Below are 24,726 nucleotides of genomic sequence, written 5' to 3'. Positions count from 1 at the left end.
CTCTGGTTAAGTAAAGTCCCTTCAGAGGTACAGAACAGTTCCTACACCTGAATGGGATGCAAAGAATAATCTGACTTCTCTTCACCAGGGGATGAGTTGAACTGTCCTTGCAGAAGAGATAACAGATGGTATCTGTTATATGGGTGTGAACAGATGTTACGTATGATCTGGGTGTGAACCCCAGATCCTAGAAAAGGGCCAGGCACACGACAAGTATTCAGCTTTCTGAAAACAAATGAACCATCATTTTCTCTCCTCAATCTTCACACCCTTCCTCTGCTCGCTACTTTCTCTCAACTTATAAACATCCTCAAATATACTCACTTAAAAAACTCTCAGACCTATGATTCTTTGTATCATCTTGTGGGTAACCTAAGAATCTCGCATGCCTTCAAACACCTGTCCTCGCAAAAAGCCCAGATCTGAACCTTGGGCCCAGACCCATCTATGAGGGCCCTCTAAAGCACGGAAGATGGAGTAAGATCCTCTCCCCACCCCCAATCCCTTCCTACTGAGCTCTGTATCGCACAAAAAGATGCAGCTGTGAACTGTCACCCACGTTTGCTGCCCTTCCTTTTCCAGCTGGTCACCAGGCCCCACCCATTCTCTCTCGGATCTCCAAAATCCAGTCCATCCTTTTATAACTTAAGGGGACCCTTAGATTACAATTCACCCTGCACCCAATCAACTGCCTTCCACATGGAGGTCCGAGTGTGTTCTAAACCAGAAGTCCATCTCATTGTTCTTTAGGGTTTCCCACAGCCTTCAGGATAAACATCCAAACTTCCGACAGGACAGCCAAGGCCCCTTTCTGTTGGGCCCCACTAGGTTTCCAGTATCAACTCTCATTTCTTTCCCAAGCCCTGAGTTCCAGTCCAGTACATTAGTTTTGCCATATTTTTATATATTTCTCAACCTTTGACACACTGCTCCCTCCTGCCACCCCAGGAGGTTCTACTCTCCTTAGAAAGGATGCCACCTCCTCCAAGAAGCCTAACCTGAACTTTCCCTTTTAGGATTCTGTGCTCTGCCAAGGGGAAAGGTGGGGTGGAGGGATAAATTAGGAGTCTGGGATTAACATATACACACGGCTATATATAAAATAGGAAATCAGCAAGGGCTAACTGCATAGCACTGGGAACTCTACTCCATATCCTGTAATAACCTGCACGGGAAAAGAATCTGAAAAAGAATGGATATATGTATAACTGAATAACTTTGCTGTACACCTAAAACTAACACAATATTGTAAATCAACTACACCCCAATGTAAAATAAAAATTAAATTAAAAAACAAAATGATTCTGTGCTCTGCAACACCAGAACTCACTTCTTCCAGGGCACTGACTACTATGCTTGTGTCTACCTGCTGCCCAGTAGAAGGGGAGATTACCTAGGGCAGAAGCATCGTCTCCAGCAGCCCTTGGTTCTGACAACTCAGTCAAGTGCCAGGATACTTTACACACATAACCTGCTTAATTAATTCTAAGAACACACAGAAAGAGTGGCTTTTAATGTCACTTTACAAGTGTGGGGATTGCAGTTCAAAAGTAACCTGCCCAGGCCACAGAGAGCATAAGCCCTTCAATTCAAACACTAAGCTGCCTTCACACTGGTGCTCTTTCTACTATATGATACGACTATTGAAAAAAAGATTTTTTTTTCCCTGAGCCCTGTTTTAATGGAAAGGGAATGAAGCTGGGATATATCCATTTCCTAATCGCTTTGGTCTGTACCAGACAAAGTCATTCAACAGACCAGGTAACATCTGTGCAACAATTAACGATGCTCCAAACTGTGCGAAGTGTTCTACATTGTAGAGCCTACAAGCATGAACACAGTGCATCCCTGTAACCGCCACAGAGACTGGGTCCTGTTCAGCCCATGCTACAGATGAGAACACTGAGACCTAGAAGCCTTAAGGCACTCGGCCGACCGGGGTCACCGAGCTGGCCCGAGTCCTAGGCCGCACGGCCCGTCTAGTGCACGCACACCCGGGCACTGGGCACCGGTTCGAGTGCCCACCCTTCACCTTGCACCATCTAAAACCCCGCTCCGCAGCGCCCACACGAGAGCCCCTGGAAGCGGGAACTACAAACCTGTCTCGCCAAGCCGTGGCTGGAAGAAGCTCTGGATACAGATCAAGGGCAGACGGTGCCCAGGAGCGACGCCCAGTCCACCCCGCGGAGGCGGTCGGCTTTAAGTCCAGCAGGCCCTCCCGCAGGGAAGTGCACAGGGCGAGCAGAGACAGCGAGTCCTGCAGCTTGCACAGGTCCTCACAGCGCGAGAAGAGGTCGGCCGCGCACTTCCGGCGCACCTTCACCGAGTGGTCATGGCCCGAGCGCGGCCTCGGGGACGCTGGCTGCGGACACGATGCCCACACCCGCCTGGGGGCCCCGGCTCGCCTCCCGGCCCCTCGGGTGCCCACTGCCCGGCGGCTGCGGCCCCGCAGCGTGCGCAGGACCCGCGTCGCAGCCAGGCGACATAGGGCCACGGGCCGCAGCTATGCCAGCCCCTCCATGCCACGGCGCAGCGCAGGCCCATGGCGCCAGCCTCATCGCCCGACGTGCGCGCGCGGGGTTGCGTTCAAACCGGCGGGCGGCCCCGTGGGGGCGGGGCTCGTGGACGTCTGCGCGCTCGCCCTGCGTCTGCACGCAACCCCGCCTCCCATGGGGACCCGGCCTGAGGAGCAGGGGCGTGAGCTTTGAGTCTAGGGCGGCCCGAAAGGTAGGCGATGTGGAGAATTTGGGGTTTCCAAAAAGCGTTTGCTGACTGATCCAAAGAAAAGTGAAACATGGTTGTATCAATGCATTTTAAAAGTAGTAAAACTCCCCATAAGTGTCTGTGCTCTCCCCGCCCAGGAGAGAGCGTGCACTCCGTGAGGGACACATGAAAGGCTGAATGAACGTCTGCCTGTGGTCCCTTACCTGGTGCACGAGTGTGTGAATTTCTGCGGAGAGCTCTTAATTTCTGTAGTTTCTGCTGACTTGACACGGTGGTTGGCAAGTGGTGACTTACTCCATGCATTCAGGACATGATCGTGGTTACTAATAATCACTTTGTTCTCTCTGCGCATGTCTGTGACTTAATATTTTCTTTTTGTAAAGACACCAGTCATATTGGACTAGAGCCCACACGTTTGACCTCATTTTACCTCAATTACCTATTTAAGGGCCTTATCTCCAAATACAGTCATATTAGGAGGTATTGGGGGTTAAGACTTCCACATATGAACTTGAGCAGGACACAATTCAGCTGACACTAGAAGGTGAGAGTACTTTAGCAAGTAAGTAACTATTTTTTAAAGTGAGTTGCTTAAAGATATGAATTTACTCAAGAAGAACAAGAAGAAATTACATAACACTGTACGTTATACAAAGATATTAAATTAATTATAATGACATCCCGTGAGATCCGCATTAAGTTAGACTAAGCAAGATGAAGCAACTTATCCAGAATTGTATAGTTAGTACTTTCCAGAATTTAAACCAGGTATTTTCCCAGTTCCATTCTCATATTATATTTTCATTTCATTATTTGAAATGAATCTTGAGTCTTCATTTTGCTTAGTTTCTGAAGTAATATGGGGACAGAATGGAGTTGGATATTTTCAGTGACATTCACACATGGGGAAGGAAATTGAGTCCAGAAGCTTCCGCGATGTTTCCATGGAGAATGCTAACAACAGAACCAGAAACACCGTTATCCTTTTGGTTCAGTCATGTTTCGTAACACACTCCAAGAATTAATTTTAAGAGGCCGAATGTTTTCCAAACTTTCACCAAAGGGCTTTTGTGGGGTCCTCGAGTAATATCTAAGAGACTTCTTACTTTCACATTCCAAGCCACTTAAGACCACGAGTTCTGATTGTTCTTTGTGAGAAAATCAAGTGACAATCATAGCTCGTAATTTAGGATGGTTTCTTCAGGGCCCAGGCAAAACCTAATACACAGTAATAATCATTGTTAATTGCATCTTTGACAATGATCAGTCGGGTATCAAAGAGGTGTATAAATTGGGAGAAATTATGAATCAAAGAGAAACATAGGCCACAGATATTTAATTAATGCTCAATTATGTATGAGTTTAACTTTGGTTAAGCTAATTTTCCTTCCTCTAGACAATTTCCAATTCATCTCCACAAAGAGACCAGAATAATCACCTTCCAATACAAGATTTATTCTGTTCCTTTAATTAAGAGCCTACAGTGACTTCTACATTCACTCCACGAAGTTTTACTAGGAGAGAAAAGGAGCCATTATATTTTGTCTTGAATTAGATATGCCACCATACTTGACTTAGCTCATCTTACCGGAAGCACTTTGAGGGCAGATCCTACAGTCCTGTCTTACATCCTCTACAGAATCAAGCCAAGGGAATCACACATAGTTACAGCTGGAAAAACACTTGTTCTGGGTTGATATTTTTAGCCTTTGCCACCAAGACTTTATCACCAAGACCTATCTTTACAGTCTCTAAACAGAAGACCTTCTTGCCTTCCGTTTTCATATTGACTAGGAATGTAAAGGGAAGAACTGAGAAGTAGCCTCAGTCTGCTAGCAGCCAGCCCAGATAAGTCATCTGTGGAGATACTGTTTCTTTCAAAAGATATAAACATAAGAGGAAGTCCTAGAGTTTGTAACAACTGTGCAAAATACAATTCCACGAAAACCTAGAAATCCAGATGCAGATCAGTAACATATTGGTTAAATAAGCTGTTATGTTCATGCAGTGGACAAGTGTACAGACATTAAGAAGAACGAAATACTTTTCTATGACATTCTCTTTTCACTGAACTCATCAGTGCCACAAAAACGATGTTACATCATAGTTTTTCTTTAACATTATATCAGGCATCTTCATCTTGTCCTGCATTTATTGCCAGTGTTACTAAAGTTTATTATTTACCTCTTTCTCTTTTAGATATATAATTTCTTCTTACTGTGGAAGCATTCGTCAATCCCTATTTTACTATTTCTTTTAAATTAGAAATGAATATTGAATTTTATAAAATATCTTTGGGGGATGGATATTTCAAGTGATTGTACAGTTTTGTTCTCTTTTGACCTTGTTATATGGTAAATTATAATTTGTTATTTTATATTATGCTATTTATTATATATGGTATTATGTTTACTAATTACATTTATTATATTATAATTCCATTATAATTAAGGTAGCATTTTCCCTCAGATAGACAAAACAACCAGTGGAATAGGAAGCATCTTAAAATTAGATGCAAGAGCATAAGGGATTTGAGATGAAAGTAAAATTGACATTTTGGATCAGTAGCAAAACTTATTCAACAAAAGTGGGAAAATATGGCTATCATTAACAAATTCTAGATATAGCAACTAGTTGAAAGTAAAAAACATAATGGAACTAAAAGTATCAGAAACCTGGGAGACTTGACATGAATTATTCATGACGAACACCTTTCTAAGATACCAAGAGAAAAGGACACATTTAATTATATAAGAATTAAAATTTTCCTCATGGCACAATGCACTACAAAGGTCAGAAAACAAGCAACAGAAATTGGGAAATATATTTAGAAATGGATATGCTTTCTTGACAACTTTTGGGAGAAGCACATGTTTCTTTGTCCTTTAACCTGTTATGTGGGTATTAATGTATAACGTAAGTGCATGGTTCCTTTCCTTTAACCTGTCATGTGAGATTTAATCTGTATGGTAAGCGCATGGTTCCTTTCCTTTCATCTGTAATGTGAGTGTCAACGTGAGGCACTGTTTCCAAGCACAGACTTTGGATGTTCCTGTACTGGTCCCATCACTGACCATCCACAAAAACTTACAAATGTTGCTTTACTTTCCTGGGGGTTAGAGTCTTAGCTAAGAAATGGAAGCAAAATAGAACTTTCCCCCAGGGATGATAGAAGGTTTAAAGGAGTAAATATGTAAGAGACTTAGCACAGTGCCTAGTACAAGAGAGATCAATGTAAGTACTTATCAATTTTTCAAAGAGACAGATGAAAGAAATAAAATGTGGTGATTTCAATCTATTGATATATATTCTTGACATTAAATTGCGTTTTCATTCTTTGGATGACCTAACTTGCTCATGCTTTTTCTTACTCTAGTGAACTTGGGTAGCTAAAATCATAGTTTAAAATTTTTGCTTTTATATTTACAAGTAACTTTGACCTGTAAATTTCTTTTTCCTTACAGTCCTAATGTATTTTCAGTATTAGGATTATATAGACTTCATAAGATGAATAAAGGAGCATTCTTCCTTTGCTACTCTCTAGAAGTTTTTCTTTTTTAATACTGATGTTATCTGTTTAATAGTAGTTTGATAGAACTCCCCACCCAAACGATCTGGGTGGGTCTGGTATTTTCTTGGTGAAAAATTGTCAACTACTGACTTTATTTCTTTACTGGTGAAAGAACTCCAGCTATGTATTTCCTCTTGTGGCAGTTTTGGTAAACTTTAGGAGCTAGGAAATTGTCCACTTTACAGAAATGTTCAAATTTACTGGCATTTCATATCTTCTCTGTTTGTATTCTCTGCTAGAACATCGTCCTGATTCTTTCTGTGTATTATTTACTTTTGTTTTTGTTTTGCTTAATCAAAGTGTGTTTTGAAAATCTTTTCAAAGAATATTCTTTTGACTTACTAAATCACCTCAATTTTACACTTTTTTCTGTTTTATTAAGTTCTGCTCATATCTTTATTATCTAGTTTATCTATGTTCTCAGGGTTTATTGTTTGGCTCTTCTGATGTCAATTAAAACACTTGGTTATTAATTTTAAGAAATCGTTTTAGTTATAAATAGTTGAACTTTTTGAAGACTCCAGCTTAGTTGTAAGTATCTATGGGTCGGCACCTCCACATTGTTGCTGGCCTAAGCCTTAGTGCACCCTATAGCAATGTATATATTGACATTTTTCCCCCTGGACTTGCTGTGTTTTGCTACTTGTCACTTTTCTTTGGAGAGAAGCCCTGTGAAATAGCCTTTAGTTATTTTACAGCCAATAAGTGTTTAAAATATGTGTATTTTTTAAAGATAAATCGACTTATATAATTAGGCAGAAAATCTGATTTGCCATATTTTTAAAAACAGCATAATTTCACTCTTCTCCATGATTAATCTGCTGTTTTACACAACCTTTGAGTTTTTAGCTTTATCAATGACATGTACTTTACAAATGTTTTAAAGAGCCTACCCACTCTTTTAAAACATCCTGTTCATTGTTTCAGTTCTATTATTGTGTCTATTTTCTGCCTTGCAACTGATAATTCCAACATTGAATGGATGGCCTTGGGAATCTAACTCTGGTATTGATTGTTTTTGCTGATTCTCTCCCATTGTAGCTGATTTCTTCATTATTGTGTAAATTTAGATCATAAGCTCAGCTTGAGCTAAACTTTATCTGTGGGAAGCTATAGGCCCGGGTTGAAGGTCTCCCTCTGCAGAGAGTGTTTAGTTCTGTGTTTGGGATACCACCGATCTGGGAGCATTTTACGGTAATTTCTTACCTTCTGTTCGCAAGACCACAGATAACTTTGCATCCCAAACACTGTGAACACATATCTGGGGTTCAGAATTCTCAAGATTTCCTACCTGTTTCCTACCCAGAGCGGAGGCCAAGAGAATTTGGTCTTAGTCTCCCTTTGCAAGCAGATATATATATATTTTTTTTACTGGCACACCCTTTCATTAAAGGTGAAGCTGGGGATAGATAGGCTTAGTTCTAACTTCCCATCTAGTAGGGATGGAGACTTATCTCCTGCCTCCCATGTGGTCATGGACACTTTAACAAGAAGTCTCTATGTCAGGGCAGGTGTGTCATTAAACTATGGCCTGTATTCCAAATCCAGACAGCTGCCTATTTTTTATGGCCTATGAGCTATGAATAATGTTCACATTTTAACTGGTAATATTTTAACTGGTTACTTAAGTACCTAAATAATTTCCTCAATTTTGACTCTTTGGTCCACAAAGCCTAAAATATTTGCTATTTCGCTCCATAAAAACAGGATTTCCAGCTTCTGTTGTAAGCTATCAAGATCTACAATCCACTCCTAATATAGCTAGAACTCTGACACATGTACTCCCCTTCTTCCAGCGGTCCTGGAAATTTCTGCTGCACACTTCAAAAATCACACATGCACTTAAAAATAAGTTGTGTACATTTAACCTAGCATACCTAACCCTTTTCTTTTAGGAGAGTTTTTCAAGTAATCTTGCCCACCATATTCTTCAGAGCTTCATTAATAATGGCAAAAAATGGAAACAACTAAACATTCAACAAATGGGAATTGTTCATAACAATTATAGAAGCACATACAGTAGAAAACTATAAACTGTTATTGAAACAGTGAGACATAACTAGTTTTATTCCTCGAGAATTATGTTTATTTAGGTCTCTTTTGTTTAAATAAGAATATTTCTGTGTATGTATGTATATAATCATGTATTTATATACACATACATTATTTACATGATATATTTATATTAATATGTGAAATACATACCTATACACATACTTTTTATTTATACTTGTATACATACACAGGAATATAATTATCTATATCATATATTTATATACATTGAACTGAAAACTGGTAGTATACATATATATTGTGTATAAATGTGTGTATATGTGCATGTGTAGAAAAACAGGTTGAGAGATATGTAAGCATGATTTAGACAGGGTTCAAGATTTTAAAAGTCATTATGTGTAGGTAGTGAGATTATGGCCCATTTGATTTAAAACATTGCATATTTTTACATCAACTGTTATGAACAGATTCCTATATAAATAAAATTATAAATAGTTATACATACTTGTATGTGTAATGTATAATTAAAATATATATACTTTTATGTAAGTAATATATTTATATTATTAATATACTTGTCTTATAATAATACATTATATATTGTGTTATATAGAATACATTAAATATAACACATTATATCAGATAATTATATACTTATATGTTATGATAGAATTGTTTTATCATCTATTACATGATATATCATATTAATATTGTGACCATATTAAACATATAAATACATTGCATTAGTCATATATTTTGTGTACAATATATGCTATGGAAAATACACGTTAATATTATACATAATGGTTATACATTAATTTAAACAGTAATATATTACATGTATACAGCAACATAATATTTAATATTGGTATATATATTATAGTTAATATATACATAGCTAATGCTCTTTAAAGCCATATGCAACAAAAAGTAGAATGGGACCAGGAGTATGGCCAAAGCAAATTCTAAAAATATTAGATTATTTATATTCATTTAAATGTCATTTTCCTGGAACTTGCATCTGGCTATTAGAGAGCACACACAGCAAAATCACGATAAAGTACCCAGGAGGACACGGGATCCTTTATTTACTGGGACCTTAAAGGAAACACAGTGCTATTCAGTCCCCCATCAAAGAGCTAAGAGCAAATCTTGAAGCACCCAGTAAAAGCCAATTCAAACACAAAGGCTTTTCCACTTAAACTTGAAAAAAAGTTAAGTTCCCAAGAGACCCCCTACATCAAGCACCGAAGCTCATTTGGCAGGAAAAACAATAACATTCAGCGAACAACAAGAAATCTAAAACAATGGTTGTTTTAACAACAACAACAAAAAATCCAGCAGCTAATTAGTGTCTTTCCTGTTTGAAAGAAGGGGGTGGGAAGTGGACAGAAGACCTGATAGGAAAGATAAAAAGAAGAGGAAAAGGAAAGTAAAAGTTTCCAGTTTGACAATCAAGGTGTCTTCTGCATCCGTTTCATCCCAAGACCACCAAGTCAACGTGGAGGCTTTTTCCTCCTTCCCTTTTCATGAGACTGATCATAACCAGCACAGCAGATTCCATCGAATTAAGGGATGCTGTTGCCTACATGTGTGAATGTGCTGTGAGTAAAGTACTGGAGTAGAGGACACCTAAATGGAAACGTCCTCATGAATGTCCATGTGGCTGAGCAGGAAGGTAACCTGTCATAGATGTGCTAAAGAAGAAGAGCTGGGTTTTAGTTTATTTACTTTTCCCTGGACTCTGTTGAATGACTGTCATCTACAAGTTCAGGCTACTTTTTGCTGAGGATTGATGCACTGGGAGAGCTGAGAGAAAACTGAATAGTAGAACTGTCTTTTTCTGGGCCAGTTCACCTTACTTTCCCAAACTCGAAGTCTTTCCCTATTTCTTTCTCCTTTTTATTGTAGTAAAATGAACATAACATAAAATTTACCATTTTGATCATTTTACAATTCACTGGACAATTCAGTGGAATTTAGTACTGTCACAATGCTGTGAAACTGTCACCACTGCCTAGTTGCAACACATTTTCATCACCCCAAAAGGAAACCTACACCCATTTTAAGCAGTCATTCCCTATTTCCCTCTCTTCCAAACCCCTGGCAAACACTCATGTATAATATTTTTCGTTGTGTATGGATTTGCCACTGCTGGACATTTAGTATAAATGGAACCATACAATATGTGGCCTTTCATGTCTGATTTCTTTCACTTGCATCCATGATGTAACATGTATCAGTAATCCATTCACTTTTATGGCTGAATTCCCTGATCCTGTTTTCTTCATACTGTTTGATTACAAACTTGAAAATATGTTGAGGCTGAAGCTCTGTTTTAATGGCTCATCTATGAGGCCAATTCATTTAAAGAAGGTGAAAATGGAGATATTGTTGTGAAATGATAATTGTTGAGAAGCCTCAGCTAATTTGATAATGAAAATTTGGGAAATGTTGCAAAAATTATTTGCTTTATATTAAAAACCTTTTAAACAAGGATTCAGGAGATTGTCTTTTTCTTGCAGGTAACTTAAATGAGGCAGAAGAAAATAACTGCCCTTTAAAACAGATTTTGAAAGGATTCTATTTATTCTTAATAGACGAATGAGAGTACAGGTAGTTCATATCCAATATGGACTCCCTGTCCAAACACTGTTTATCGTTCTAGCCACCACTATCGAATTATATTTCTTGAGAGTAAGGCAGCTGAATTCCTGCATACTGCTTTTAAAAAGTCATCTATGAAATCCATTAATACAGTATCAACAAGAGATGTTCATGTTTTCAGTGCAGTTCAAATATCAGGTATAAAGAACCCCCCAGTAAGGAAAAGAATCCTATATCTCTTGCCAGAATGTGGTCAGCTCTGGGGTGCTTTGCTAGCTGAAAGACACTTTTATTGTGAACAGAATAGAGGTTGTTTAAGAGGGATGAGTGGCAAAATCTTTTAAGTACTTGTTTGTGTTAAAAACAGTGCTAGGCTATCTCATACTCTATAAAAGTGAAGGCTCACCATTTTACGTATGTGAAAAGTGAAGTTAAAAGCGTTTTAGTAACTTACTAAAAGGCACACAACCACTAAATTCAAGCAAGAATTCAATCCCAAATCTGTCACACTGAAGGTTGAACTAATATTGACATTAATAAAAATAGTTCTAAATTAAAAGTTCAGAGGTATTTTTAAATTTCGCACTCTTTCACTAACCCTCTTTGGAGATAAATCATTTCATTTATATGGGCCTTAGTTTTCACAACTATAATAGTTGGAAGCTTGACTAGATGATCTGTATGTAGTCTTCCGATTCTAAAATCTTCCACTAATTTGGATTCCTACAATAATTGCCCTTGCAATACATGCATGCTGCCACCAAGTAGCAGTAGAGAGTACTAGTTCCTTTTTTAACCCTAGTGGGGAGTGCATTTTGACCTCAGACTTATCTGTGAATAGTACAACAATAGAACTATAAAATAACAAAATAATATGGTAGTATTCCCTGTAAAGCAGAAGCTTTACACTGTGTCTATGAATCGTATCAGAATCACCTGTAGGTTTTTAAACATAGAGGAAATCCAGATCCCACTGAATGAGGATTTTCAGAGATGGGACTTGGGTTTCTGGAATTTGGGGCTCCCATCATTTGTATATTTTATTTTATTTTATTTTTTCCTATGTACAACATTTGTCACATCCTCTTTTTTTAAATTGATTTGTGTGTGTGTCACATCCTGTTGAATCTTTAGCTATTTCTGTTTGTTTTAAAAGTTTCAAATATTCCATAATCTTCACCTACTTTTCATAAGCCGTTGTCTGTTATGTTTATTCACTCTTGTGCTTCTCCTAGTTAAAACTTCTTTTTTTCTGGGGGCCCTGCCTCATGTCTTGCAGGGTCTTAGTTCCCTGACCGGGGATTGAACCCCAGGCCCCCAGCAGTGAAAGCGCCAAGTCCTAACCACTGGACCACCATGGAATTCCCAAGACTTCTTTTTTAAATGACTTTTTTCCCCACTCTAATTCATTCCTGGGATCAGTTTCATGTGGGAACATTAAACCAACCTTGCATTACTAGAAGAAAGCCACTTTGATTGTGATAGATTACTGTTTTACATACATACATGGATACTGTTTGTGCTTTTGTTTACAAATTTTGCATGCATGTTCAAAGGAGAAACTGGCCTATGATTCTCTTCTTGTAATATTTTTACTTTTGATCTGAAGCTTATGTTGGCCTTATAAAAATTTTGAGCAATATATTATTTTCTGTTTCCTGGAAGGGTTTTACCTAAGATTACTAATATTTCTTCCCTAAATATTTGGAAGAATTTACTTGGAAAGCCATCTATCCCTGGAAATCATTTTCTGAAAAGGTACTTAATTATACAAACAACTTTTGGAGTAGATATAGAAGTTTTTAGATATTTCTTTTCTTGGTTTAGTCTTGTTAGGTTGCCCGTTTTAAGAATTTGTAATTTTGGATGAATTTTCAAATTTATAAATATAAAAGTATAATTTTAACAGCTTTATTGGGATGTAATTTACATACCATAATTTAACCCTTTAATGAATACAATTCAGTGGTTCTTAGTGTAAGCACTAAAAGACGTGTGTAACCATCACAACAATCCAACTTTAGATTTCTGTCCCCCCACAAAGAAACCCATTACACATTAACAATGTGTTTTCATTCTCTCAACCCTCTCAGCTCTAGGCAACCACTAATCTCCTTTCTGTCTCTACAGATTTGCTCGTATGGGCATTTCATATAAATGGGACCATACAATATGTGATCTTTTGAGAATGGCTGCTTTTCTTTACATAATGCTTTCATGGTTCATCCATGTTGTAACATGGATCAATATTTCATTCCTTTTATAGCTGAATGCTATTCTATTGTACGGATATTCCACATTTTGTTTATTCATTTTTCAGATTGACATTTGAATTTTTTCCACCTTTTTTTTAGAAATATGCTTCTACGAACATTCACATACAAGCTTTTGTGCAGACATAAGTTTTTATTTCTCTTAGGTATATATTTAGTAATGGAACTGCTGGGTCATAGGGTAACTCTATGTTTAACACCTGTAGGAACTGTCGAGCTGTTTTGTAAAATGGCCGCACAGTAGGTCAAATGGCTCAGACTGTATTTTCTATCCAAAGGTATCCAAAGCTACTTTAGATGCAAAATGTTTCAAGTTGACCTTTGCTGCTGCCCAAATCGTAGCCACTGTGGGCAGTCTGCAAGATGGCATCTTAGGTTTCTGAGGAAGAAATTTGAATACACAAAGGGGGAAATAAGTGTACAATTGCATAATGTAGATTTCATATTTAATTTTAAGGGAAAAGCAATAATTACTTGGCTTTGGGTTTTAAATGGAAATAGCCACTCATTGGGAAATAATTACTCTAATTTCAATTTATTTTACTTGAAATCATTCTGTGATGAAAGCAGTTATGAAAAAAGGTCTCCAAAATGGAAGGAGTGCCAAGTCAGAGGTATATAACATGTTTTAATTCTCTCAGAAGAATTTCTCTTTAATGACTTGATTTTCTTTCTTCTTAAAAGAAAATTATTAAGGTACTTTCTGCCATCTTAAAACTAAGTTTTTATTCAAATGAAATGGCTTTTCTGTTTCTGAAAATGGTGTGTGATGCTTTAATGTAGGCTTCCCAGAAATGCAGATTGAAGACCTTTTATTAACTTAAAATATCTTTATTTTGAATGAAGATCAAACCCTCCTCAGTTACCTGTGACTAAAATGGGATATTTATCATTTCTCTCTCAGAAGCAGTGGATAACTTCTCCATCGGTGAAGGAACCATCCAAAGCTGCTAGACACAAAAAGAACCATAATTTTGGAAAGTGGTCGCAAAGGAAAAACTACTATTAGAATTGGTAACTCTTTCTTTTCCTTAATGCTACTAGAACTTATACCCCTTATATTTTCCATTGTGCTCAAATTAAAACAGCCTTAATGGTTATTCCTTAATGGTTAGCTGTCAGTATTGTTTGTGGTTCTTATGGAACGCACCTAGGAGGTTCCTGACACATAGTGTTTAATATGTACTATATATTAATTTTACTGTGATAAAGTTCTTGAAGTGACAAAATCCATATCCAGATATGAGGTCACCTTTTCTCCCTTTCACGTGGGGTGCAGGCCTTGGGAAAGAGAGGGAAGCATGTGATGTGTCTAGTGACAACCCCAAAATAAAATAAAGCAGGCAGAGCCCTTGGCGCTTTACAGATATGAATAGCTTTTCTTGTCATCAGAGCCCTGTGAACAGACAGTGTTATACAGCAGCGCACACAGGTTAGGGTCAGGTACAGCGGGGAAGTGGATCAGGCAGGATAAGAACATGCGGAGAGTCAGCGGGGGCTGGTTCCAGAGGCTTTATTTACTAAAGAAACAACAAAAATCACAGATGATAATGATGGGTTTTTTTCAGAAATATACGTATCAGTGGAAAAACTAGAAATGATCATGTTCAGAATTGTGATCAGTTGTGTCTAAATATGTAAAAGTCAGTTACTTTCCCGTAAGCCAGAAATAAAAATAAAAAACAAGGAAAGATCCCATTCGTAATAGTCACAAAAATTAGTAAATATCTAGAAGTCAGTTCAGTGTTCACCTGAAAAAGTCAGTGCAAAAGGATAGATGAAATATTTTAAACATACATGTTAACATTAATAAAATATAATGTTAACATATGATCCATCAACATATAAAGCCACTGGCACTGGCAGAGGGAAAGACAGATCGGTGGAAAACTCCAGAAACTGGTCCCTGTTTCCTTGAGAATTGTATTTTAACTTAGACAATTTTAAAGTCTAACTTGACTTTTTGTCTAATTGACTGATTGAAGCATTGCTAATTCATTTAAACAGAAATTAGATATTGGCATCACAGCATACACAAATTCTAGTCAGTCGAAAAGATGCCAATGCAGCTAAATGCAAGAAGCAAATACACAATACAGGAGACAATTTCTGTGTAAGTGTAGGGAGTACAGAAGGCTTCCTAAGTAAGCCATAAAACTCGGAAGCCATAAACTAAAAGGTATTTAATTACATGAAAATGTAAAACTTTTGTACAGTTCAAGACATAAACAAAACAAAATGACAGACACAAAAGTTTGGTAGTGTATTAACATATAATGGTGACTGTTGATACAGAGAAGAACCCACCAATAAATGAAAAAGGATAACCAAATTTTATAAAGGCAGGGGGTGGTTTCTAACTGTATGAGCAAACCACTCAGAAGAAACACAGCTGGCTACTACACAGATGAAGAGGGGCCAACTTCTTTAGGAAATGCAGGTTAAAACCATGGGATTTTCTTCCCCTCTGATGGGCAGAAATTCTAAAGACTGATAACATCTGGTGTAGACGAGGGACCAAACACACTTTGCGTATGTTAAGTATAACAAATGTGTTCAAATTTGGAGCGAGGCTTGCAGCATCCATCAAAGTTCAAAACTCTCTTGCTCTTTGACCAAAGACTTTTACTTCTAGGCACCTGCCCTCTGCCAGTACTCTGCCTTGCACAGAAGCGTGCATCAAACAGGCACCCGCAAGTCCGATGAGGGAGACTTACGTAATGGGGAAACTCTAGCGACAACCTGGATGTCCTTCGGGGGGGTCTGATGAAGGAAATGAGGATCCATCCGTGGTAGGGAGGAACGTGTGTGTGGAGCTCGGGGAAGGCCTGTGAGCAGACTGGGAAGATGGCCTGATACGTCATCAGGTCCAAAGGGAAAAGAGCAGGTGTAGAAAAGGACATGTCTCTTATTCCACTTAGAAACCCACAGTGTTTGTATTTGAAATACTATATATGTATATATGTACATATTGAAACACGCATATATACATGTGTACACATTTGTGTATCTGATCCTGAAAGTGCACAAAAGACTGTTAATGGCAACCACCTCTATGGAAGGGAATAGATCTTTGTATTTTTAGTCTAGTTTTCCTAATCGTGTGCAAATTTAGAGTTAAATTTTTATGTAAAAAATTAGGCAGTCAGGAGAGGCCTCGTGACTCTTTTGTGGGCTTCTCTCACCTCAGGATGCACTCTTCACGCCCTTTCTTGTTTCTGGTTTGTCTTTTGCAGCAGACACCACTGAAAGTAGCATCTTGTCATCCCTTGCCAACCGCCTGCGGTTTTCTTGCGCCCTCTAAACCCTCACCACCTTTGTGAGCTGCTGTTTCCTGCTGAGGTGGTGCCTTTCCCCTCACACACACCCCTCTGGTACCTTGGGAAGTCCCGGGGTTTCTCAGTGGGCATTCTAGAATACTCATCCCAGAGATGCAGTGGGTTTTTCAGCCACATGCATTTGGGGAAAACTGTGTTCCTATATGAATTATCCTCTTGGGAGTTCACGATTCACCAGAGCACTTGAGATGCTCTAGGAAGTTGAGTCAAGAAATCCTTGTAGCCCTGTTAATTCAGGATTTCCTAAATTTCTATGACTGACTGTGGTACTGCTTTTTCGGTCACAACCATCCTCATCAGCTTCCATCATAGACTCCCTGGGCAGCGCTGCTCAGACTCTGTCCTGGAAGCTTTATAGTCCCAGGATTACCCGCTGCTTCCACGCCCACCCGGCCCCGTGCTGGCGCTCTGTCAGCCTGGCACCTTCTCCCTGCCCCCAACTCCTTCAGGCCACAGGCCCTGCCCCTGCTCTGGGATTTGGTGATAACGCCTGGGAGCGGTGGCCCAGCACAGCCCACGGCAGTGCTCCGTGTGGCTCACAGGGTTCAATACACACAATTGGACCCCTTAGTGGAACATGGGAAGATGACTTAACTGCAGGTGTCTTATTTCATAATCCCCGTGTCTCTGAAACTGGGAAAAACACACTGGGAGGGCCATATGTTTTAAGTAAAAGGGAGACTCTGTTTCTCTGTGGGAGTAAAGAACGGGCCCTCACAGTTAACAGGTAACATAGGGAGTTTGTGCTGAGTCTGTCGTGTTGGGCCTGTTATACTCATTTCTATGACCCTTGGGTCCCTGTTGACATTTGCATTTACTGCCCATGCTTGAAACTCCCCACCGTCCCTGTCTTGGTCATGAGCCCTGATTCTGTGGACCTAGAAGTTCTTTGTGGGAGCTTTCTAGCAGCCCTCTCCCCCAGGGTCCCCACCTCCAGCCCCTATGGCAGTCGTAGTGCTTTTTCGAAAACACAGAGCTCCTTGTTGTGCAGACCTGCATGCTCCTCGTTGATCCGATCGATCCAGTTCCCAGGAGAGCGTGTCTGCAGGGCCCTCTGCGGTCTGCAGTCCTGCCCCCAGCCAGGCACCCAGCACCCCAGGTGCTGCAGAGAACTTGCTGGGGTGCCCCGTGCCTTGGCAGAGACAGCTCTCTGCCAGATGCCCTTCCTTCGTCTCCCCCTGTCCTGCCCCTCCCACCTCCCTTCCTCTGAAACCTTCAGCCTTCTGTGTGGCAGAGTTACTTGCTCAGCTCTGTGCTTCCACAGCGCTGGTCCTGTGGCTTTTGAATTCCCTCCACAGCCGTTTTGCCACGTTGTGAGCAGCTGATTCCCCTTCATCGTTTTCTTCCTTCACTCAGACCCACACCAGGGACGCTCTCGGGCACCGTGCAAATGTAATCTTCAATTTCTAGTTGTTATGACATTGTTGCTGTCATGGTACCACCTACGTTCACAGTAGGATGGGTAAATGTGTGGGGGACGACTGTAAATACAGATTCTTTGTAAATGCAGGTTCCTAATTCTTCCCCCTTGTAATATGTTTTCCCCTTAAATCACGTGTCGTTTTAGCTGCTCCAGCTCTATCATTGGACTGTCACCTGGGGTGCCTGAGGCAGCAGAATATCAAAGAGGGTAGACACTACATTTTTAATGTAAATGTCAACCAGGATACCTACTAGCTGTGCAATAGGTACTAGCTGGGCCCAGAATTCAGACTCAAAGCCTATTACCAGATAGTTGGTTTCCCTGCTTGTGTCTCTTCTGTCTGTCGATGTGCACTTGACTCCTATTAACTTTAACAGGAATTATATGTGTGCCCTGAGGGGCGAGCATAGCTTTGAATGGGGGCTTCCACACACTGCTTTTCTGTCTTGTTTACTTTTAATGAATCCCACCCTGTAGAAGTGGAAGAATGACAGGATGTGTTTGAGAAAATGGAGAGAGTTATTACATGTTTTCCCTGTAATCCAGAATAGCATGCCAGCTCTTCTTCTGTTTGTCTCCTTTGGTTGTCAGTGGAAGATAATTTTGGCTTGCTTACTTTCCAAATGAGAATCTGAAGTCCAATACAAACGTATCTGAGGAGAAACGTGACCCATTCATTTTTGAGCGTCTGTATGAGCCCTGTGCAAGGTGCGGAGAATAAAGAGACAGATTTATTGACTTCAATAGATATGTACATAGCACTGAATGTGTTCCAGACACTGTTCTAAATTCTATCAGTTATCTACTTTTGCATCACAGAACACTTCAAGACAGTGACTGAAAACCACAGCCATTTCTTGTGCTCAGGATTGTTTTCAGTCAGCAGGTGGGGCTGAGCTTAGTGGGGTGGTTTCTGCTGCTGGTCTCATCTGAGATCACTTATTCAACCAAAGTCATCTGGTGATCCACCTAGAGTCTAAATGCCCCCCACCCCCCCGTCATCTGTCTGGCAGCTGGTGCTGGCTGTGGGTTGGGCCTGTTATTTCCAGCAGGCTAGCTCGGGCTTGCTTACATGGCAGTGATATTTTCAGAGGGCAGGTAGAGGAGCTGCATGCCCCTTGAGGCCTCAGCTTGGAAGTTGCACAGCATCACTCCTGTTGCAGTCTCTTGGTCAAGGCGAGTCCGCAAGGCCAGCCCAGATTCAAAAGGTGTGGAGCACTAGGCCCCACCTCTTGCTGGGAGGGCTGCAGAGAATTTGTGGCCATTTAGTCCTCACATCAGAGAGGCACAACAGAGAGATGAGTAACCTGTTCAAGGTCACACAGCTCGGGACAATACAGTGTTTTAAGTGCTTTGACAGTTGCTGCTCATTATCTTTAAAGCTTACAGCCACTATTCGGACCAACTTATTGTTTTTCTCTGCATCCTTGTAGAGAAAGGGTCATTCACATTGCTGTGTGACTGCCATGGGTTGGAAGCTTCATATATGTTGTAGCACTGAATTGTCATAACTAGTATGAAATGGAGATATTATTATGATTCCCAATATTCAGATGAGGAAACTGAGGCTCTTGGAAATTAAGTATGATTCGAATACGAGAATGTTAGCTCACTGTTCCATATGCAAGAGTGGTCTCCCTATGTAAATTATAAATGTCCTGGCACAGACCTTTTCTTTAATCTCTTGTTTGCATCTGGAAAATGGTTTTTAAAACTTTTCTGTTGCTTTGTTAATGGCAGTTGCACATTACAGAAAAAAAGCTGGAACAAAACACATGTTTTCCAGATGTCCAGTGGCGCCCCAGAATAGAAGCAAGATGAATATTCCATTCCGCATTGGCAACACCTAAGGAGATGATTCCTTAGAAAAAAGATTTCTCGACAAAGCTCTTGAACTCAGTATGATCTCCCTGAAAGGGCATAGTTGGTGAGTACACGTCCCATCCAGAAGCTTGTCAGAGAACTGGTTTAGTTTTCAGACGCTGAAGGAAACACATGTAGGAGGCTGCCCATCCTGGAGTAGCAGGTACTGTAACTTGTTGGGAAAGACCATTTGTTACGGGGGTTCTCCTGCTGCTGCTTACAGACCCCTTAGCACGGTTCCACGGCCGAGAGCATGGGGGGGGCCACACCTTCTAGGAACTTTGGTCAGAATTACCTTTGAAAATCTCTGCTCTGACAGCACAAAGGGTGCCATCCCATCTCTGGTGCAGCTGGCAGAAGCCGGTTCAGTGTAAGAACAGACACTGTTGCTCCCCTGAACATCAGAGAGAGTAGTTAATTCTGTAAGCCCCATGGAAGATGTATGTTCTCACGCATGAGAATAGCTGCCCGCTCCCTGCCCCCTGCACGGCAGGCTCATCGAAGGCTTGAGCTAACCTAGGTTACCTGTGAGCGTTAGAAAGGAATTTTCTAATGACTGAGATGTGTGATGCTCCTGGCCACCTGCGTTGGCTTTCAGGTGGGAGGTTGGACACGGTGGTGTCAGGTGCTGCGACCCTCGCAGGAGCTGTTGACGGGAAGGAGGGTCGTCGTGATGCTCAACCCGGTGCTCCTGCTCTTAGCGGCTGCATCGGTGGTTCTTCTGGGTCCGTGGGAGGCATTCGGGCCTCTCTGCATAACGCTGTCACCATCGAAGATGTCCAGAAGCTGGCAGCCTTTGTGAAGCATTTTTTGGAGATGCACCAGCTATGAGCACATGCTAACCAATATACACTCTGCCCTTGAACAGTGTACAAAATTGAAAGTCACTTGGGCATGGCTAAAAAACCTAAACACCCACAGTATTTTTCTCGAATGAACATGCTTATGATAGATTTTCTTCTTTTTTCAGAGAACAGCAGAACATCCACAGCTATGCCAAGCTGTTGAAACTTAACCTTAATTCTGACTTGAACTGGAAGCTTTTCAAAAATCTTCTCTTGGGGCTTCCCTGGTGGCGCATCGGTTGGGAGTCCACCTGCCGATGCAGGGGAAACGGGTTCGTGCCCCGGTCCGGGGATCCCATATGCCGCGGAGCGGCTAGGCCTGTGGGCCACGGCTGCTGAGCCTGCACGTCGGGGCCTGTGCTCCGCAGTGGGAGAGGCCACAACAGTGAGAGGGCCACGTATCGCAAAAAAAAAAAGAAATCTTTTCTTGCTTTTCTACCAAATTCTAGCTGCTGTTGTCTTTGCTTCTACTTTATCTGCCTAGATCTCATATTCAGAGCCACCTGTGGGTTTAATTATATGCCCATTGCAGGTTATTGTGGGGCCCTCTAGGTGCTGAATTCTGATCCTTTGCAAGATGACAGCAGTGGGGTCTTCTGGTTTCTTTCCTTATATGGTTATTCTCATAAAGCGATAAAAGTGACTTACTATATGTTTATGTAGCAAGGTCTGTTTTTAATACCATGTAGTTTATATCTCTATGCATTTATATCTCTGTGCCTTTATATTTCTAATAATACGGTTCTTGTTGGTATATGTTGAGACTTTGAGAATTTGTCAGGATCCTTGACCTTGTGCATTAGAGTGTTCCGTTCTCAACAGTTGTGTGCCTCCCCTTCCCCCTCCCCTCTCGCGTTTTAAGCTGCTTCACCAGATTTGGAAGCTCCCTGATTCGCCTTTACTTTCCTTTCAGTGGGTAGAAGAACGGTTGGTTGGTTGGTTGGTTGGTTGGTTCTTCATTTTTCAGCTATGCTGTTAAACTAAAAATCTCTGTTTAACTCCCTTACTGTTTGTTCACGTGACTGTTCTCTTTCTGGTGTTTGACCAGTGATGCTGTGAGTTCGGGAAGATCTCTGCTGAAGAGTCTTTTCCCCTATTGTTCATTTATTGTCAGTGTTTTATGTTGACCGTGTGAAGGACATTAAAGTCCTAAAACATCTAAACCTTTGTCAATGAATTTCTTTACATGCTTTTTAGACAAATTGTTCTCTTATGAACTTTAGGTTGGGAAAACTTGAGTCTAAAAATAGCATCTGTGAAGGGTATTTTGTTCAGAAAGGTGTAAGACTTGAATCCTGTATATCCATGTTTTTAAAGATTCAGCATACTGGTTGGTAGCTTTCCGTTGGCTTTTGGAATGGACATTGTCTACCAACCACCTTACAACACAGCTCACAGTATAAAGTTGTATGAACTTTGTCCCACTTAGGCTGGAAACATGCCGCTAGGACAGTTTTGAGCTGTCTTCGTGTTTCATTGTATTGTGTAATGAGGACTATACTGATCTTTCGTCGGAGTTCTGCACCAATTGGTTGGGTTAGTTGGGTTTCCTGCTTAGGGCTCAACCTTGCCAGTCTTGGTTCTCTCATCTCTAAAAAGGAGGATTGAAATAACTCCCTGACTTATCTCGGGGATGTTTGAAAGCTGAAAACAAGGGCTCAGTGCAGGATGTGACTGTTTAAAGACAGTAAATGTTTCAACAGCAAAAGCCGGACAGTCCATGGATGCCATCCAAGTGTTCACATATAATAGTGCTCAGAGTCTATTTTGCCTCCTTCCTCATCCATTCATCTGATGGTCACAAGTCCCTGTGGTTTGTACCGGCCCCAAGTCTCTTGAATCTCCACTTATTTCCATTCCCGTTGCCACAGCCAGCTCTGTCAGCGCTCCGCGGATCATGTCAGCAGCCTCCTCTGCCCCTCCCTGCCCCGACCAGCACAGCCCGTTGGACGGTCACTTCCCCTTCGTGCTCCTCCTTGGTGCGTAAAAAAGCCCAGACTTCTGAGCCTAACAGTCACAGCTTTGTGGTGTCTGGTCTGGCTTCTTCTTTCTTGTGTTTCTGGTTCTTGGAATGTGGCGTGCATATATGCCCATGCTACGTCGGGTAAGCCTGGAGTTCCTGCCCCGACTGAGCAAGACTGACGTTCCTTCAAGACACCTGCCAACCTCCTGCCCTTGTTTGTGTCTCCTGCATTGGAAGGATGCTCTTTTCCTTTGTTCTTATAAGCGTGACCCGTTTATCTCATCACAGCCCCTTCATTCTGTGTTTTCCTGTGCCGAGGGTGTCTGCTTACGTGCCTTCCCCATCAGAGCAAGGACTAAGCCCTGTTTCTCCACCTCCACCACCTGGCACCCTGCCTTGCCCTTAGAAGGTGCTCAACCACTGTCTGTTTAATGAATGGAAAGGCAGGGCTTCCTGCACTTCACAAACAGCCTGCAGTAAAGGCAGAGGTACAATCTCACATACGTGGATGTTTTCATTTTTCAAAAGCTTACTATGTAATTTCATTTTTTACTAAAATTTAAAATCTTGGAGGGCTCCCAGACTCTTCTTTACATATGTGCGAAAGTGTTTGGAAAACGGTGAGCCACTGCATTCACACCAGGACAAAGGAGAGTCACTGTTGTCTGGAGCACGGCTCGCTGGGAGGTACTCATGGAGCGAAAACCTTGACCTTTGTATGTCTCAAGTGAGTGAACGGACGCCAGTCTGCTGACCACGTGGAGAGAGGGGAAGGGGAGATAAGGATGCAGGCCCCAGGTCAACGGGCTGTGGGAGCCACAACTGGCCAATCTTTAAGATGAAAAGCAAAGTGGACAGACAGGTGTTTTTCCGGCCTTGGGAGATCTGTGTCAGCCTTGGTGGCCTCACATTCCTTTAGAGCCTCCAGAGTGTCCTCCTCCTTCTCCCAAACTGCTTTTGACTATTTTTGTCTTTCACAATGTGTCAGCACATAATCATGTTCCTACCACCTAAGTGAGAAAGAACAGATTTGCTCCCACGTTGCTTATGTTTACCTCCACACACCGCTTCATCCCCAGCACTGTGGCTCTGTTCTTTGCCTGCACAAGAAACAAAATTGTTCTGTTCCGCGCTAGTCTATGTTTATCTAAACATCTAATGCTGTCTCGTCACAACTTAGCAGATGCTGGAAGGTTTGGCAAGCCCTTAGGTGAACTATGTGATGTGACAAATAATTAGTCCCTTTTTTCCCCTTTAGAGCTTAAGGAGCCGCTGAGACCCCGTAAAATGGACAAGACCCATTGATAGATGTCTAGCTCTGCCTAAGGCCCTTGCAGGTCTGGTCTTGTATCACTCTGGGATTAATGTTTGTTGTATCGTGTTCTTTGGAAGGAAAATAAAATGAGGAAGAATTTTCTCACATTTGATCCGAATGAACAGAACTAAAAAGTGAAATGCTACTGCATCTGAGAAGAAGTCAATCACTTTAATTGCAAAGAAGATTCCCTGCCTCTGTTAGAAATTGCGCTCTTGGTAATTTAGAATCAGAATCCATGACAGTTTGTGATGAATTGGCTCCTTTTGGGCTAAAGAAGGTAAGAAGTTCTGATTACCCCTGGATTATTCCAGAGTGGGTAAAAAAAAGTTAAAAGTAAAACTAACAAAAAGCATTTCCTATTATAAATAACAATGGAATTTAGTATGCTATTATACCTTCAGACCTACTGTAGGACATGCTGTTCTTTGCTGTTCCACTTGAGGCAGGATTCACAGTTTTTCTAAAGGGTACAGATCACTATGCCTGATACTGTGAGCAAATGCTATACTTGAGCTCCACTCTTGTCTCTCTCAGGCTTTTTTTGGTATTGTGTAACATGTAAATACATACTGTCAACCTCCAGCATGATACCAGGCACATAATAGAAACCCAATAAATGTTTCACTGTGAGTGGAATATAAGTTGATAGAATATTTTCGAAGGTTGATTAGGCAGATTAGATTGATTGAAAATCTTTCAATATATATATATTTTTTGGTGGTACGCGGGCGTCTCATTGTTGTGGCCTCTCCCGTCGCGGAGCACAGGCTCTGGACGCGCAGGCTCAG

General features: G+C 41.0%; 1 pseudogene; it reads right to left on the bottom strand.

Annotated features, from left to right (window-relative positions):
• The window catches only part of LOC131755466 (RNA/RNP complex-1-interacting phosphatase-like), a 572,095-nt pseudogene that overhangs the window by 76,975 nt on the left and 470,394 nt on the right, over nt 1-24,726 (bottom strand).

The sequence above is a fragment of the Kogia breviceps genome, chromosome 4 (genome assembly GCF_026419965.1).
Source record: "Kogia breviceps isolate mKogBre1 chromosome 4, mKogBre1 haplotype 1, whole genome shotgun sequence".
In the NCBI taxonomy this organism is placed as follows: Eukaryota; Metazoa; Chordata; class Mammalia; order Artiodactyla; family Physeteridae; genus Kogia; species Kogia breviceps.
The sequence above is the reverse complement of the archived record's forward strand: the minus strand, read 5'-3'. Positions and strand labels throughout refer to the sequence as shown.